Genomic DNA, 19,160 nt, shown 5'->3' on the forward strand with positions numbered 1-19,160 from the left:
TATATCAGAGCAACTGCTTCAATCATTAACTTTAAATAAAATAGATGTAGAAACTAAAAAAGATTAAGAATTTACTTTTACACTTAAACTGATGACTTTAAGTGTCTTTTACATCTTGTTTTCTTTTGTTAACAACTTGAATCATGGTTGTGGATTTGGAATTCATTATGCAAACTATCAGCAATAGAGTCACCATCATTGCTGTATAAGTGTACGGTAGGAGTGGTGATAAGGAAACTGATGGAGAGCATTCCCATTGTTGCTGAAGGCCTTGTGGGAATCTGTTTAAATATGTATAAACATTGCCTAAGTTCGATGAGAAGGATATAGAAACCTTTTTAATTTCATTTAAGAACGTGGCTGAACAAATGAAAAGGAAACTAAGGAAAAGAGAAATGCTCAGGTGGTAAGGGAAAAGGAGATAGCAGACAGAGGAGGTGGTGGAGGGTTGTTTTTCAGAGTGGAGGCCTGCAACCAATGGTGTGCAGCAAGGATCAGTGCTGGACCCAGTTCCAGCTTCCACCACTTCCTCTAGCAGCTCATTCAATACACTTCCCTCTGTATGAAAAAGTTGGTCCTTGGGTCCTTTTTATATCTTTCCCCTCTCACCTTAAACCTCTGCCCTCTAGCTTTGGATTCCCCTACCCTGGGAAAATAAACCTTGTCTATTTGCCCTATCCAAGACCCTCATGATTTTATAAACCTCTACAAGGTCACCCCTTAGCCTCTGATCCTCCAGGGAGAATAGCACCCGCATATTCAATTTCACCCTAATGCTCAAAACCTCCAATAATTTTGTCCTCTAAATATAAATGATTTCAATGTGAAAAATAGGAGGAATGGTTAGTAAGTTTGCAGATAATACCAAAATTGGTGGTGCAGTCTACAATTAGTAAGGTTATCTTGGAGTATACCGGGACCTTGATCAGATGGGCCAATGGGCTGAGGGTTGTCAGATGGAGATTAACTTAGATAATTGTAAGGTGCTGCATTTTGGTAAGGCAAATCAGAGCAGGAATTATGCATTTTATGGTAAGGTCTTGAGGAGTGTTACCAAATAAAGACACCTTGGGGTGCAGTTTCATAGTTTCTTGAAGATGGAGTCACAGGTAGACAGGCTAATAAAAAAAGACATTTGGAACACTTGCCTTTATTGGTCAGTTCATTGAGAATGTAAGTTGGGATGTCATGTTGCAGCTAGGTAGGACATTAGGTAAGCCACTTTTGGAATATTGCATTTGATTCTGGTTTCCCTGCTCTTGGAAAAATGTTGCTAAATTTGAAAGGGTTGTAGAAGAGAATTAAAAGGATGTTGCTGGGATTGGAGGGTTTGAGTGATAGGGAGGGTTTGAATGATAGGGAGAGGCTGAATAGGCTGGGGCTATTTTTCCTGGAGAATTGGATGTTGAGGGGTGACTTATAGACATTTATAAAATCATGAGGGGCATGGATATGGTGAATAGCCATGGTCTTTTTACCAGGGTAGGGGAATCCAAAACTAGAGACCATGGTTTTAAGGCGAGAGAGGAAAATATAAATGGGACTCAAGAACCAATGTTTTCACACAGAGGGTGGTGAGCTGCCGGAAAAAGTGGTGGAAGCTGGTACAATTACATTTAAAAGGCACTTGGATAAATAGAGAGGGTTTAGAGGGATATGGGGTACTTTTTTAAAATCCAAAATGGAGGTGCAGCAGCAGCCCACAGCAGCCTCTCCGGACTATGAACTTCCAGGAGAAACAGGAAACCTGGAGTTTGCAGACACTGTTATAGTCTGCACACACTGCTACAGTACAGGAACCAGCTCAAAACGTATCTGGATGAAGAGCTGCGGCAGGAGCTACACGATCCTGGCTTGCTCCAGAGACCAGGCCTCACCTGATGCCGGTGGCCGAGTCATGAGATGTCAGAAGCGGTGTATGAGGAGGAAGAATTGCAGTAAGCATGCTGGAGTTCTCGGCTTGCAGCAGAGACCAGGCTCCAGTACTCGGCCTCGCCTGATGCCAGTAGCCAGGTATTGAGTCATCGGAAGCAGTGTACAAGGGTGCAGAAGCACGGTAAGCGTGCAGGAGTTTGTATTAGGCTGGAAACAAACCCTAGCTGGCCAGCTCTTCCATCCATTCTGCTCTCCAATGTCTGCTTTCTGAACAACAAACTGGACTGTGACAGGCGTCTGTGAGTTCAGAGACTGCTGTGTCCTTGTTTTCATGAAAACATGGCTCAGGTACAGAGTTCCAGACACCGCCATCCAACTAGACAGGCTCGCCTTGTTTCGTGCCAACAGAAAGGCAGCTCTGTGTGGTAAGGCTCAGGGTGGGGGTCTGTATGTCTATATCAACACAAAATAGTGCAAAGACTCTGTGCTAGTCTCCAGTTACTGCTCATCACTGGTGGAGTTTGTGACTGTTAGATGCAGACCATTTTATTTGCCACAGGAATTCGCCGCTGTCCTTATAGTTGGGGTGTTTCTTCCTCCCAGTGCTACTGCTTGTGAAGCACTCTGTGAACTATATGGGGCTATTAATGAACTGACTGTGGCTGGAGATTTCAACCATGTAAATCTCAAGACTGGGCTCATTCAATTTCATCATCTTGTGGACTTTGTGATGAGAGAGGAGAACACAACAGATTTGGGTTACACAAACATTCCCAACCCATACAGGGCAAAGCTCCACCCCTACTGCAGCTCCTCAGGCCACATCTCTGTTATACTAATCCCAGCATACAGATCGCTCATCAGCCATGTCAAACCGGTTCTGGACCAGGTGAAAACCTGGCTGGCAGAAGCCATTTCTGCTCTTCAAGATTGTTTTGAGCGCACTGACTGGTGTGTGGCAACCAATGGCGATTCCATCCATGTAGAGGAGTACATGGTGTCAGTGATTTGCTACATTAGCAAGTGTATTGATGACATCGCTGTGTCCAGGACCATCACTTCTCGCCCCAACTAGAAGCCGTGGATGACCATAAAGGTGTGTACGCTGCTGAGGACCCGTGATTCCACCTTCAGAGCAGATGACAATGAGGCCCTAACAACAGCGAGGGCCAACCTGACCCGGGCTATCAAAGAGGCAAAGCGGGCACACTCACAGAGAATACACAGCCACTTTCAGGACAGCGGCAATACGCGGAGTATGTGGAAGGGCATCCAGGCCATTACTAACCACAGAACAGCAACGCCTACTTGAGCTAGTGATGCCTCCCTCCTGGATGAATTGAACAGCCTTTATGCTTGGGTTTGAGGTATAAAACGACGTGGCAGTGAGGAAAACCATCCTCTTCCCAATGGCCAGGTGCTGTGTCTTATCACAGTTGACGTGAGGAAAGCCGTATGCAGAGTCAATCCACGTAAGGCTGCTGGACCAGATAACATCCCCAGCAGAGTCCTCAGAGGACGCTCCAATGTACTGGTGGATGTTCTCACAGACATCTTCAACATCTCCCTGAACTGCTCCATAGTTTCAACATGCTTCAAGGCTGCTACCATCGTCCCTGTGCCAAAGACGTCTCCAGCATCCTTTTTCAATTATTACTGCCCTGTTGCACTAATGCCCGTCATGATGAAGTGCTTTGCGGGGCTCATGGTGAGGCATATTAAGAGCCTGCTGCCCCTTCACTGGACACCTTGCAGTTCATGTATCAACTCAACTGCTCAACAGATGATGCCATTTCCACCACCTTCCATCTGGCCCCTACCCACCTGGAGAAGAAGGACACCTACATCAGATTACTGTTCATAGACTTCAGTTCTGCCTTTAACACCATCATTCCTCAGCACCTGATTGGAAAGCTGAGTCTACTCGGCCAAAATACCTCCCTTTGTAACTGGATCCTGGACTTCCTGACTGGGTGACCTCAGTCAGGAACAGCATCTCCAACACCATCAAACTGAGCATGGGCGCCCCCCCACCCCACCACCACCACTCCACCACCCCTGCCCCCCACCCCCTCCCCAGGACTGTGTGCTCAGTCCACTGTTGTTCATAAACAATAAGTCAGCATACAGAGAGAAGGTGCAGCGGCTAGCGGACTGGTGCAGAGCCAACACCCTGTCTCTGAATGTGGACAAGATGAAAGAGATGGTTATTGACTTCAGCACGGCACAGAGCCACTATTCTCCACAGGACATCGACGATTCCCCTGTGGAGATCATGAAGAGCACCAAATTTCTTTGCGTACACCCGGCAGAGAATCTCACCTGGACCCTCAACACCAACTCCATAGCCAAGAAAGCCCAACAGTGTCTCTACTTTCTCTGCAGGCTCCTTAACACAATATGATCAGACTCTTTCCCATCTGAAATTCTTTGCACAACTCGAATTGCTGCTCGAAACATGTCTATTATTTACCATTTTTCTACCACATTGCAACTTACGTGTTTTGCACTTCTTATGCACTTTATGCTGTGTATGATTGTGTAGATTTAGATTAGATTAGATTACAGTGTGGAAACAGGCCCTTCGGCCCAACAAGTCCACACCGACCCGCCGAAGCGAAACCCACCCCTACCCCTACCCCTACCCCTACCCCTACCCTTACAGGCAATTTAGTATGGCCAATTCACCTGACCCTGCACATTTTTGGATGGTGGGAGGAAACCGGAGCACCCGGAGGAAACCCACGCAGACACGGGGAGAACGTGCAAACTCCACACAGTCAGTCGCCTGAGGCGGGAATTGAACCTGGGTCTCTGGCGCTGTGAGGCAGCAGTGCTAACCACTGTGCCACTGTGCCGCCCACCGTGTAGTTTGTGCTGTCCATGTAGCACCCATGGTCCTGGAGAAAAGCTGTCTCATTTTCACTGTATCAGTTGTATATGGGAGAAATGACAAATAAAAAGAAAGCTACTCTGGCAAATGCGATTAGATTAATTTTGGATATCTGGTCAGCATGGACCAAAGGGTTTATTTCCATACTGGACAACTCTATGACTATGACTCTATCTCCTCGAAGATAGTAAAGGTAGTTCTTTTAATATTTAGTATAAAGGTAAAAGGAAAGCCATGTTGGGGAATAAGAAGTGCAATAGCTCACATGTTTTCACTGTAATAAAGCAAGCCACATAAAGTTGCAGTGTTGGTGTTTTAGAAAAACCACTGGGAAGACAAATGTGGGAATACAGGATAATCAAGTAAGTTGCTCTGACATGATAAGGGAAAGCACAATGGAAGCTAAAAAGCTGCATAAGAATGTACAGCCTGGTCATGGGTTGGTTGAGAATAAGTTGCCAGATCTCTTTAAAGACGTTACTTGTGTGGATAAGGTTTATTCATTTATGCCAGGAAGATAGGGTGGAGAAATTAAAATTTTGAGAGATATGTGAGTAAGTCAATCTTTGATGGTGAGAAATAAGGAGATACGTAATTCAGAAGGAATATTTCAGAAAAAAAGTGGTAATATGTGGAATTCATGGTGAGAAGAGCTGTGTTCCATTATGTAAAGTGCAGTTGGAGAGTTTAGTCAAAGGTGGTGAAGTGATGGTTGGAGTAATAGAGAAATTCTCAGTTCCAGAAATAGAGTTTATTCTTGGCAATGATATAAGTGGATCACAGGTGGGAGTGATGCCTACTGTGGTTGAAAAGTCAGTGGAAAATCAAGTAACTGAGGTGTTACAGGAAGGATGTCCTGGGATATTTCTTGACTGTGTGGTAACAAGGTCACCAGGTCATAGGTTTGAAGCAGGAGGAGAAGTCAAAGACTAATGATAAGGAAGTTGAAGTACAATTATCAGAGACTATAGTTGATCAAATGGTTGAGAAAAAAAAGGTGGAGAACAAAGTCGATATTTTTAGCAGAGAAATTAGCTGAATTACAACAGGAGGAGGAAAACATAAGGCAGTTGTATCAAAAAGTAAAATAGAAGAAGAATCTGAATGTATCCCAGAATGTTACTATCTTAAAATTTACGTCTTGATGAGGAAATGGAGACCATAACTTTCCAGGCGGTAATGGGCAGAAGTTTACCGGTAGATTATCAAAAGAAAGTGTTGCAAGTAGCACATGAATTCCCAGTAGGAGGACATTTAGGGGTAAGGAAAGCTCAACCTAAATATAAAAACATTTTTACCGCCCTGGACTGCATAAGGATATGGTTGAATTTTGCCAGGCATGTCATTTGTGTCGGGTATTAGGAAAACCTCAGGCAATCATAAAACCAGCACTATTACTAACCATTCCCACATTTGAGCAATCTTTTATAAGAGTCTTAATTGATTAAGTAACACCCCTACCTAAAACAAAAAGTGGGATTCAGTATTTGTTGATCATAATCGAAGTGCCTGCTAGATTTCCAGAGGCAATTCCATTCTGTAGAATTATAGCTAAGAAGATTGTAGAAGAGTTACTCAAAATCTGTACTATATGGACTAGTAACAGAAAAAAAACAATCATATCCAGGGTCAAACTTTACATCAAAATTATTAAAGGAAGGTATGGATAGCTTAGGAATAAAATAATTCAAGTCCACTGTGTATCATCCAGAATCGAGGGAACATTCAAATGGTTGTATCAAACTTTAAAGACCATGGTGAAAGTTTACAGTCAAGACTATCCAAAGGATTGGATAAAGGAATTCCATTTGCACTTTTTTTTTTCAATTAGGGATGCACCTATTGAATCAACCAAATCAGTTCATTTGAATTAGTTTTTGGGAATGAGGTGAAAGGATGACTCAAATTAATTCAGGAGAAATTGGTGAGTCAGAGTTCAGAGACCACATATTTAGACTATGTGTCAAATTTTCGGTAAAGATTTGAAAGCATTTGACAGAATTTGAAAGCAATTGAAAGTAGCATAGCAGATGATGAAACAGGAAGTGGACAAGAAATCAAAAATCCCTAATTTTGCAAGTGGAGATAACGTGTTAGTGTTACTCCCAGTGATGGGTGAACCTTTAAAGCCAAGGTTTAGTGGGCCTAAGCAAATTGAATGAAAGAAAATTGAGTGAGGTGAATTATTTGATAATAATACCAGATAAAAGGAAATCTCATAGAGTATGTCATGTGAATATACTGAAAAGGTATTTTGATAAGGAAGGAAAGCAAAAGGAGAATGTTTTGTAACCAGTAATACAGAGTGAAGAACAAGATCAGATGATTCTGAATTGGATATTACTCAAATCAAGTTAAGCAATGAGGAAATTCTCAAAAACTGTGATGAATTATTGAGTTACCTTTCAGAGGAAAGATCTGAAAGACTTATTACAATTCCATGGGGAGATATGCAGAAATAAGTTGGGAAGCACTAATCTGATCATGTATGATGTAGATATAGAAAATAATGTTCCAATTAAGCAGCATTCTTATAGATTTAACCCTCTAAAGTTGGCACAGGTTCAAAAAGAGATTGAATGCATGATCAAAGACAATATAATCAAAGTGAGTTGCAGTGACTGGAGCTCACCTATAGTAATGGTACCAAAACCAGATGGTACCCAACGATTATCTGTGGACTATTGCAAGTCAATGCAGTTACAATATCATTTCCTCTTCCATATTTGGAAGACTGTTTTAAGAAGGTGGGACAAACAATTTATATTTCTAAGTTGGAATTACTCAGAGGATGCTTGCAGGTATCTTTATCCAAAAGAGCGAAGGAAATTTAGGCTCTCAGAAATGCTAAATAGATTTCACCAGTTTAAAGCTTAAACCATTTGGTATGAAAAGTGCACCAGCCACATTTTAAGGACTAACCAATAAAGTCATTTTGAGATTACCCAATTGCATAGTTTACATTGATGACCTGGTGATTTTTTGTCTCGCATGGAAGGAACATTTGGAGCAGCTATTGACATTGTTCAATTGACTTCAGTAGGCTGGTTTGATGATAAATCAGGTTAACAGTGAGATTGCAAAAGCCCAAGTCATTGAATATTGACAAATGGTCCCATGGGATATGAAAACAAAGGTTATTGGGGAGTTTTCCATACCATTGACTAAGAGGGAAGTACTATAATTCCTGGGAATGAGTGGTTTTGTCAGAAGTTCACACTGAACTTTGGAAGTGTGATTCCTCCACTGATTAACTTGTTGAAGAAGTACAGAAAATTGTAGTGGATGGTGGAGTGTTAGAAGGCATTTGACAGCCTGAAAACTGTGTTAACGACTGCCCTAGTGTTAGCCACACCTAATTACACAAAGCCATTCAAGGTGGCTATCAATGTGAGTGATGTGGGTGTCAAAGCTGCACTCTTGTAAGAAGACAATGAAAAGATAAAAAGACCAATTGGGTGTTTTTTTCCAAAAAATTGAATAATCATCAACAGAAATGTTCCTTAATTGAGAAAGAGACCTTGAGTTTGGTGTTGGCCTTGCAACATTTCAACATTTATATTGCCAGTAATGTGTCTGAGACAACTGTATATACTGATCATAACCCTTTAATGTTTTTGCAAAACATTTAAAGATAAAAATCCCAGACTGTTTAGATGTAGCTTAGTATTGCAGCCATTTAATTTTAAAATTATACATATGGCCGGATGAGAGACCATAATTGCAGACACTTGTCGTGACTTCATTGAAGGAAGATGGAGGTGTTCGGGGAAAAAATGGACTGAAGTTGACTGTAGTAGTGAATGTTTGCATGCTTAGAGTGAATATAATGGATATGTATTATAGTGTAGCAAAAGTGTAAGACTAAAGGTTGTTAGAAATGAAGCCAGCATTGAATATTTATTTTTTTTAAGGAGGGGGTAGTCCGATAATACGGTGATTTAAGAGGTCTATTTTGTTCTTTCTTTATGAGAAAGGTTGAGACAGAAAGGGAGGAGCAGTCTATGCAAAGCCAATAGAATAAACAGTTTGTGAGGCCTTGGGTTTTTTTTCCAAGTTGAAACAACAGAAGCAGCCTGAATGGGTTGGTTCAAGCTCCCACAGAACCAGGATATTTAGTTATGGCTTTCTAAATTTCTGGGGTTTTGAAGCTGGATATAGAGGCTTTTTCTTCCTTTCTTTGTTCCTTTCTCTAGGGTTCTCTTCTTGCAAAGAATTGCATGTGAAACAATCTGTTTTATAGAATTTGTCTTTGCCAACAGTGTTTTTCTGGGTTGATATTATATTGGAACAGTTATTTAGTAGTAGTTGATATATCTAACACGTTGTTAAGCTTTTTGATAGAGTTACGATAAAATGAATTATTTCCTTTTTATTTTGGCATATTTTAACTTTAGTGTAAAAATATGTGTTTTGCTTAAAGACCAATCAAATTGCTTCTGGAATGCAATGCCTTACACTTACCTTCAAAATAAGAAAAGTTAGGATCCAGCCTATCATCTTAGGGTTTGGTCTGGTCCTTTAACAAAAACAATTTCTTTATTCTGACACATTATCCATATGTTCTCACACTCACTTTCACAGACAAAAGGTTTGGATACAGATGAAGGTAATGTAAAAATTAATTTGAAGTTCCGAATAGTGCATGAAAATACTGGACATGACAATATCAAACTTCATGAATGTTGATGTAGCTACACACTTCCAGGCAAGTAGAGAATACGCCTTGTCGGTGGTGGAAAGGCTTAGTGAAGTTCAATAGGTGAGTACTCACTATAGAATACCTAACATGTAGCTTGATCTTGAAACTAGTTTTTATCTGGCTAGTCCAGTTAAATTTCTCATCAATGGTGATCCCCAGGATGTTGATGGTAGGAATAACTGACAATAGTACTGCTGTTGAATATCAAGGGAAAATGGTTAGATTATCTCTAGATAGAGATCGTCATTGCTTGGCATTTGTGTAGTGTAAAATGTTATTTGCTACACATTAGTTCAAGCTTGGTCTTGGTGCATGCAGTTAACTATCTAAGCAGCTATAATTAGAGTAGAACACTGTACAAACATCATAGAACATCTCCACTACTCATCTGCATTATGAAGGTTATGTTATAAATGAAGCAGCTGAAGATGGCTAAGCCTAGGACACTGTTTATGGACTCCAACATTGAAGACCCAGGGATGAGATAATGGACTTCAGCAAGAAAAATCATCATCATTTACTCTAGACATGATCCCAACCAGTGGAGATCTTTCCCTTTGATTTCCATGCATGTTGATATGGTAAAGCTGGTAGTTTGCCCATGTGTGTCAAATGATTGAGATTAGTGGCCATGAAGCATGCAAGGTAATAGTTCTGAAGAAGCAATTGCAGGATGGCCAGGATAGGTATAAGTCTCTCATCACTAATTTTATCTCTGTACCTGGGTCTATCACTGAACAAGCCTTCACTACCATGGCGTTATGTGTAACATCCAGGTGGACTTTCCACCACTTATTAGCACCATCACTAAGATCACCTATTTCTATCTTCATAACATCACAAGACTGTAATTAATTCTATGACCTAATGACCATTTACCCAACTACTATTAAAAGGCCTACTCCTGCTCTTATTTTGTATTTCCAGTGTCTCTTTGATCTTAACATCGTCATCCTTTTATCAAATGGCTCCATACCTTATGTCATCTTAGTTCTGTAACCTCCTTTGTGCTTGAGTCCCCTACATCTCCACACAGCATGCATTCTGGCCCATTCAGCATGTTCAATTTTAGTTACTCCACTTTTGGTAGCTATCCCTTTAGCTGCCTAGGCTTTGGAAAATTCTCGCAATATCTCTCTTCACTCAGGCTCACTTTCCTCACTTAGATTGGTCCTTAAAACCTTCTTCAGTGACTAAGCTTTTTATCATCTGGCTTAATATTTCTTAATGTGATTTGGTGTCACATTTTATCTTATAGTTTTCATGTGGAGTATGAATTTGGATGCTGAATTAATTTAAAGGTGGCATTTTATTATTGTTACTGATCCTGTGATGTTCTCTTTAAAATTGCCAGGTTCAATGCTGAGTGAGATTGTGACTCAAGTGTGGGAAAGAAGGATTGCCTCATAATGCCCTCATTAACATGAAATATAAATGTCAACAAAAATACTTCTGCATCTTGCTCGTGGAAATCAAAAGTGAGTCAATGACTTCAGTAAAGGACCAATTGCCAGTTAATATCAGTACAACTATTTCTGCCAAATTCAGCACCTATTTTAAATAGTGATAGATTGCCATATTCATAGTTTATAAACTCTGCTGAATGAATCCCTTCTTTGTATGTGGTATTTATCTTTCATATTTTTTTTAATCAAATTGTTAGTCTTAGAATTAATGTAACTACCTGCACTGTGGTAAGTAGACTTTATCAAGAACATGCTTTGTTAGAAAGCAGGTAAGTGCTCTCACAATATTAAACAAATAAAAATCTTATAATTACCTATCAAGGAAAGGAAATAAAACATGCGGTATTAAATTCTGTTTATATTCTGTTTATTTTGTTCACAATTACTCATTCATTGCTTTTACAAAATACACTCTGTCATCAGGTGTCGGAATGTCTAACTTTTTAATTTTGCATTGTTTCATTATACGGAGGTTGACCCTGAAAAAGCATATGGAGTATTCAATGTAGGGTGCTGCTGTAGCTCATTATTTCCTTTCATTACTGACAAATTAGACAACTGAGCACAGATACTATTGATATTGGAGCAAGAACTTTGGTGAATTTCAAAACTAAAGGATGAAAAACAGAGCTTAAGGTGATACTGGCAGATGTTCAGGAAATACATTTGTATGATCTCATTATGTTCCCACACATAAACTCAACACAAAGCCATTACTCAATATCATGGCCTTGAAATGTTTTTGACCATCTGCTTATTTTCCGCGGTGTAGTCACACTTTAATTTTAGTCATTATATAATAGTGTTATACTTTAACAATGATATAGACCAGACTAGAGCCTAACCTTTTCTTATTTTAAAGGTAGATGTGAAATGGGTGTTCCATATGTGATGTGACTGGTCAAACTACCGGGGTGTTAAGCAAAACACAATTTATTTAAATACTGTAGTTAAAGTACAAAAGACAAAAGAAAGAGGAATTTACATAACTATTGGTAACCTTAACTGAATAATAGATATAGTACCTACTAATTAACCATTCCAATATAGTAACATCTCATAAACACACCCCTTGGCAGAAAGGCAAATTCAGACACAGTTTCTTACATGCAGTTCTCCATTCCAGGAGGAAAAAGACGTTAAGAGAGATTTCACAATAAATAGTGGCTAGGAATCATTCACTGAAGCTTCCAACTCTCCTGAGACCCCAAACAGCTTCTACCTACTAAAGCTAAAAAACACTACAAAATCTGGTCTGTGAGAGCTGGCTACATTCATTCAAGCTGCTTGCATTGTTCCAATGTTTTAAAAAACCTAAAGGCCTCACACAGATCCTTGACTGGCACTACATCCATAAGCCTCCACTCCTTCCAACAGCGACACTCAGCAGCAGTGCATATTGTCAACAAGATCATGGCAGAAATTCATCAAAGGTCCTCAGACAGCACCTTCCAAACACACAACCATTTCCATCTAGAAGGACAAGGGCAGTAGATATATGGGAACACCACCATCTTCAAGTTCCCCTCCAAGCCACTCACCATCCTGATTTGGAAATATATTGCCATTCCTTCACTGTCACTGGGTCAAAATCCTGGAATTCCCTCCCTAATGGCATTTTAGGTCAACCCAAGGCAGGTGAACTGCAACAGTTCAAAAAGGCAGCTCACCACCACCTTCTCAAAGATGGGCAATAAATGCTGACCAGCCAGCAATGCCCACATCCCACAAATGAATGAAAAAAAACGTTGTTTACTTAAACAGTTCTCAATAATTGGTTTGGCACCTCTGCCTCGTAAACTCTCTTAAATAAAAACCAGGACAAAATAATCTTTTAAAGTGACAACGTCATCACAACAACCTCACTGATCATTGTATGTCCTACACGTTCTATTTTTACTCTTATTATTTAATTGGATGTGATGACAATTAGGCTTCATCTTCAGAAGTTGCCTGTACAAATCACGGTTCTAAATTTCCTCAGATGTTCTGGCACATCTAATCTATAACATTATTTTCCCATGTACATTTCCCCCACATGCCAAAGACATTAATCTGAATGTTCCCCAACCGGAAACCGGATAAACCAGGTGATTTATTGCCTACTGAACTCCACGTGTACAGCATTCAGGTCAGCCCACCCTGACATTTACAGGAAATGCAGATAAAGCCTCCGTAAGGCTATGAGAGACACCAAGAGGCAATACCAGGCTAAGTTAGAGACCCAAACTAACCACACGGATATCTGCTGTTTGTGGCAAGGTCGACATGAATAATAGCAGATAAAAATACATCCCTCTCTGATGCGCTCAATGCAGTTTATACGCGTTTCAAATGGAAGGTCTGTGAAACATTGTCACCTGCCCCGACAGTCTCGGATGCACCTGTTCCCTCATTCACCTTTGCAGAAGTCAGATCGACCTTTTTGAGAGTGAACCTATGGAAAGCCCAGATGGAGTGTCCACAAATGGCCTCAGATTCTGCATGGACCAGCTGGCAGGAGTGTTTACTGACACCTTTACCCTTTCCCCACCTGCTTCAGGAAGACCACCAATGCCAAAGAAACCTCATGCAGTGAAACTCAATGACTACCGCCCAGAGGCTCTGACCTCAATACTTATGAAGTGCTTGGAGAGGTTAATCATAGCTCATGTTGACCCTTGCCTCCCAGCCTGCCTTGATCCCATGTAATTTGCCTACTGTCATAACAGGCCCATGTCAGATGCCATCTCCTTGGTCCCGCACTCATCCCTGGAACATCTGGATAACAAGAATACCTATGTCAGGCTTTTACTTATTGTCTACAGCTTTGCCTTCAACACTATAACTCCAACCAAACCAAACTCCAAATTCTGAGACCTAGATGTTTCTCTGCTCTCTGCAACTGGATCCTCAACTTCCTGACCCACAGTCTGCAATCAGTGAGAATTGGCAACAACACCATCTCCATGATAATCCTCAACACCGAAGCCCCACAAGGCTGCGTACTCAGCCCTTTTACTATAGTCCCTATGGCCTCATGACTGTGTGACCTAATTTTATCCTAACTCCATCTGCAAGTCACTGACAACACTACCGTTCCAGGCCAGATCTCAAAAAATGAGAAAACAGAATACCGGAAAGAGATAGAATGCTTGACCAGCAAAATGAAAGAGCTGGTCATTGACTTCAGGAAGCAAGATGCTGAGGTGGACATAATCAAAAGTGTCAAGTTCTTAGGAGTGATCATCACCAACAATCTGTCCTGCTTAATCCATATTGATGTAATGGTCAAGAAAGGACATCAAAGTTTCTAATTCCTCAGCAAATTAAGGAAATTCAGCATTTCTGTTACCAATTGCATGGCTCTTACCAATTTTTACAGATGCACCGTAGAAAGCATTCTATCCAGATGCATCACAGCTTAGTATGGCAACTGCTCTGCCCAGGACCCATAAGAAACTGTGGAGAGTTGTGAACACAGTCCAGTCCATCACACAAGTCTACCTTCCATCCATTGACATCTATAATTCTTGCTGTCTTGAGATGGCAGCCAACATTAATCAAAGATCCTTCCCACCACAACTATAATCGCTTCCAACGTCTTCCATCGGATAGAAGACCATAAAAGCATAAGACGTAGAAATGGAAGTGAGGCCATTTGGCCCATCGAGTCCACTCCGCCATTTATTCATGGCTGATGGGCATTTCAGCTACACTTACCTGCACTCTCCCCGCAGCCCTTAATTCCTTGCGAGATCAAGAATTTATCAATCTCTGCCTTGAAGACATTTAACTTCCGGCCCCTACTGCACCCCATGACAATGAATTCCACAGGCCCACCACTCTCTGGCTGAAGAAATGTCTCCTCATTTCTGTTCTAAATTGACCCTCTCTAATTCTAAGGCTGTGCCCACAGGTCCTAGTCTCCCCACCTAACGGAAACAACTTCCCAGTGTCCACCCTTTCTAAGCCATGCATTACCTTGTAAGTTTCTATTAGATCTCCCCTCAACCTTCTAAACTCTAACGATTACAATCTCAGGATCCTCAACTGTTCATCATATGTTAGGCCTATCATTCCAGGGATCATCCGTGTGAATCTCTGCTGGACACGCTCCAGTGCCAGTATGTCCTTCCTGAGGTGTGGGGCCCATAATTGGACACAGTATTCTAAATGGGGCCTAACTAGAGCTTTATAAAGTCTCAGAAGCACATCGCTGCTGTTATATTCCAATCCTCTTGAGATAAATGACAACATTACAGTCGATTTCTTAATCATGGATTAAACCTGCAAGTTAACCTTTAGAGAATCCTGGACTAGCACTCCCAGATCCCTTTGTACTTTGGCTTTCTGAATCTTCTCACTGATTAGAAAATAGTCCATGCCTGTATTCTTTTTTCCAAAGTGCAAGACTCGCATTTGCTCATGTTGAATTTCATCAGCCATTTCCTGGACCACTCTCCTAAACTGTCTAAATTTTTCTGCAGCCTCCCCACCTCCTCAGTACTACCTGCCTGTCCACCTAACTTTGTACCATCAGCGAACTTCGCCAGAATGCCCCCAGTCTCTTCATCCAGATCATTGATATATAAAATGGACAGCTACAGCCCCAACACTGAACCCTGCAGGACCCCGCTTGTCACCAGCTGCCATTCCAAAAAGGAACCTTTTATCCCAACTCTCTGCCTTCTGTCAGACAGCCAATCCTCACTCCATGCCAATAGCTCATCTCGAACACCATGGATCTCACCTTACTCAGCAGCCTCCCTTGAGGCACCTTATCAAAGGCCTTTTGAAAGTCTAGATAGATAACATCCACTGGGTTTCCCTGGTCTAACCTACTTGTTACCTCTTCAAAGAATTCTAACAAATTTGTCAGGCAGAACCTCCCCTTACTAAATCCATGCTGACTTGTTTTAGTCTGACCCTGCACTTCCAAGAATTTAGAAATCTCATTCTTAACGATGGATTCTAGATTTTTACCAACAATCCAGGTTAGGCTAATAGGCCCATAATTTTCCATCATTTGTTTTGATCCTTTCTTGAACAAGCAGGTTACAAAAGCAATTTTTCAGTCATCTGGGACTATCCCGGACCCCAGTGACCTTTGAAAGATCACAGTCAGCGCCTCCACTATTTCCTCAGCCACCTCCCTCAAAACTCAAGGATACAATCCATCAGGGCCATGAAATTTATCAATTTTTAGACCTTTTAGCTTTTCTAGCGTTTTCTCTTTTGCAATGGCTACCATACTCAACTCTGCCCCTTGATACTCCTTAAGTGTTGGGATATTACTCATGTCTTCCACTATGAAGACTGACACAAAGTACTTATTAAGTTCTTCAGCTATTTCCTTATCTCCAAGCACTAGCCTTCCTTCATCAATTTGGAGCAGCCCAATGTCTACTTTTGTCTCTCGTTTGTTTCTTATGTATTGAAAGAAACATTTACTATCATTTCTAATATTACTGGATAGTTTACCTACATAGGTAAAAACAAGGACTGCAGATGCTGGAAACCAGAGTCTAGATTAGAGTGGTGCTGGAAAAGCACAGCAGGTCGGGCAGCATCCAAGGAGCAGGAAAATCAACGTTTCAGGCAATGGTTCTTCATCAGGAATAGATACCTTGCCTGAATCCCTTTGTCAGCCATGGCTGTCCAATCTACTCACCATCGCCAGACCATGACAGGTCCTTGGCCTCCTCCATCGCCAGACTATGGCAACACGACGCCTGGAGGAAGAGCACCTCATCTTCCGCCTAGGAACTCTCCAGCCACAAGGGATGAATGCAGATTTCTCCAGCTTCCTCATTTCCCCTCCCCCACCTTATCTCAGTCCCACCCCTCGGACTCAGCACCACCTTCTTGACCTGCAATTTTCTTCCCGACCTCTCCGCCCCCAACCCCTCTCCAGCCTATCACCCTCACCTTAACCTCCTTCCACCTATCACATTCCCAAGTCCCTCCTCCCTACCTTTTATCTTAGCCTGCTTGGCACACCCTCCTCATTCCTGAAGAAGGGCTTATGCCCGAAACGTCGATTCCCCTGCTCCTTGGATGCTGCCTGACCTGCTGCACTTTTCCAGCAACACATTTTTCACCCCTTTGTCCTGACCAGTGTTAGGAGGTCTGTACATAACTCCCATTATGGTTTTTTTTACCTTTGTGGTTCCTCAACTCCACCCACACAGACTCCACATCATCTGACCCTATGTCATTCATTCAAGACACAAAAAGCTTAAACACACATACCAACAAATTCAGGAACAGCTTCTTCCCTACTGTTATTACACTCTGTTTGGACCTCTCAAACTTTAAAGATAATTTTGATCTCACTTTTGCGCACTTTCTCTGCAGCCATAATATTGTATTCCTTGCTCTGTTGTATTACACTTCTGCACATTGTACGATATGATCTGCCTATACTGCATGCAAAACAAAACTTTTCACTGTACCTGGATACATGTGACAATACTAAATCACATTAAAGATGGTGTTCTGCATCACATCAAGCATGTAAATTACAGTGCTTCAACAGTAGAGAACAGCAGACTGCCATTCAACCTCACGAGCATTCAATCTTTTTCAATTAGATCATAACTGATTTGTACTTCAATTCCATTCAGCTGCCTTATCCCCAAAACCTTACTACCCTTGCCTAACAAAATTCTATCCATCTTCATGAGATTTCAATTATCTCAGTAGCAAATTTCAGATTTTTACTGGCTGTTGTGCAAAATATTAGAAAGTTTGAGAATATGCAGACTCAATGCCTTGTTAATGATCTTTTTTTCCATATTAGTTAACATCATTGGGCTATAGATTTAGATTTATTATTTCCCTGTATGCTTCTATTTATGAAGAAATCTATTCATGCTGTCCTTCTGAAATGGACATTTTTATTATAATTTGATTATTATGGCTTATTTTGCTTTATTTTCTACTCAAATTTGTAACAGGATTTCAGTTTTCTGTAAGAATAATAGGGTGGTTATGGTAGGGGATTTTAACTTTCCAAACATAGACTGGAACTGCCATAGTGTTAAGAGTTTAGATGGAGAGGAATTTGTTAAGTGTGTACAATAAAATTTTCTGATTCAGTACATGGATGTACCAACTGGAAAAGTAGCAAAACGTGACCTACTCTTGGGGAATAAGGCAGGACAGATGACTGAGGTGTCAGTGTGGGAGCACTTTGATGCCAGAGGCCATAATTCTATTAGTTCTAAAATAGTGATGGATAAGAATAGACATAGATCTAAAAGTTGAAGTCCTAAATTGGAGGAAGGCTAATTTTGATGGTATTAGGCAAGAACTCTCAAAAGCTGATTGGGGGCAGATGTTCACATGTAAAGGGACATCTGGAAAATAGGAAGCCTTCAAAAATGAGATGGGAGTCCAGAGACAAGGCTGGTAGGTGTAGGGAAAGCTGGATGACTAGAGAAATTGAGCATTTGGTTAAGGAAAAGAAGGAAGCATATGTCGGGTATAGACAGGAGAGATCGAATGAATCCTTAGAGTACAAAGTCATTAGGATTATACTTAAGAGGGAAATTGGGAGGGCAAAAAGGGGACATCAGATAGCTTTGCCAAATAGGGTTAAGGGGAATCCAAAGGGATTTTATAAATACACTAGGGACAAAAGAGTAACTAGGGAGAGATTAGGACCCCTCAAAGATTAGCAAGGCAGACTAAGTGTGAAGCCGCAGGAGACGGGGGAGATACTAAACGAGTATTTTGTATTAGTGTTTACTATGGAGAAGGACATGGAAGATATAGAATGTGGGGAAATAGATGGTGACATTTTGAAAAATGTCCAAATTACAGAGGAGTAGGAACTGGATATTTTGAAATGCATAAAAGATTAGATTACTTACAGTGTGGAAACAGGCCCTTCGGCCCAACAAGTCCACAGCGACCCGCCGAAGTGCAACCCACCCATACCCCTACATTTACCCCTTACCTAACACTATAGGCAATTTAGCATGGCCAATTCACCTGACCCGAACATCTTTGGACTGTGGGAGGAAACCGGAGCACCCGGAGGAAACCCACACAGACACGGGGAGAACGTGCAATCTCCACACAGTTAGTCGCCTGAGGCGGGAATTGAACCCAGGTCTCTGGTGCTGTGAGGCAGCAGTGCTAACCACTGTGCCGCCCAAAAGTAGATAAATCCCCAGGATCTGATCAGGTGTATCTTAGAACTCTGTGGGAAGCTAGGGAAGTGATTACTGGGCCA

Source organism: Chiloscyllium plagiosum, unplaced genomic scaffold (genome assembly GCF_037043375.1).
Source record: "Chiloscyllium plagiosum isolate Xiang-an unplaced genomic scaffold, Cpla_swu_hap1 HiC_scaffold_16, whole genome shotgun sequence".
Taxonomy (NCBI): Eukaryota; Metazoa; Chordata; class Chondrichthyes; order Orectolobiformes; family Hemiscylliidae; genus Chiloscyllium; species Chiloscyllium plagiosum.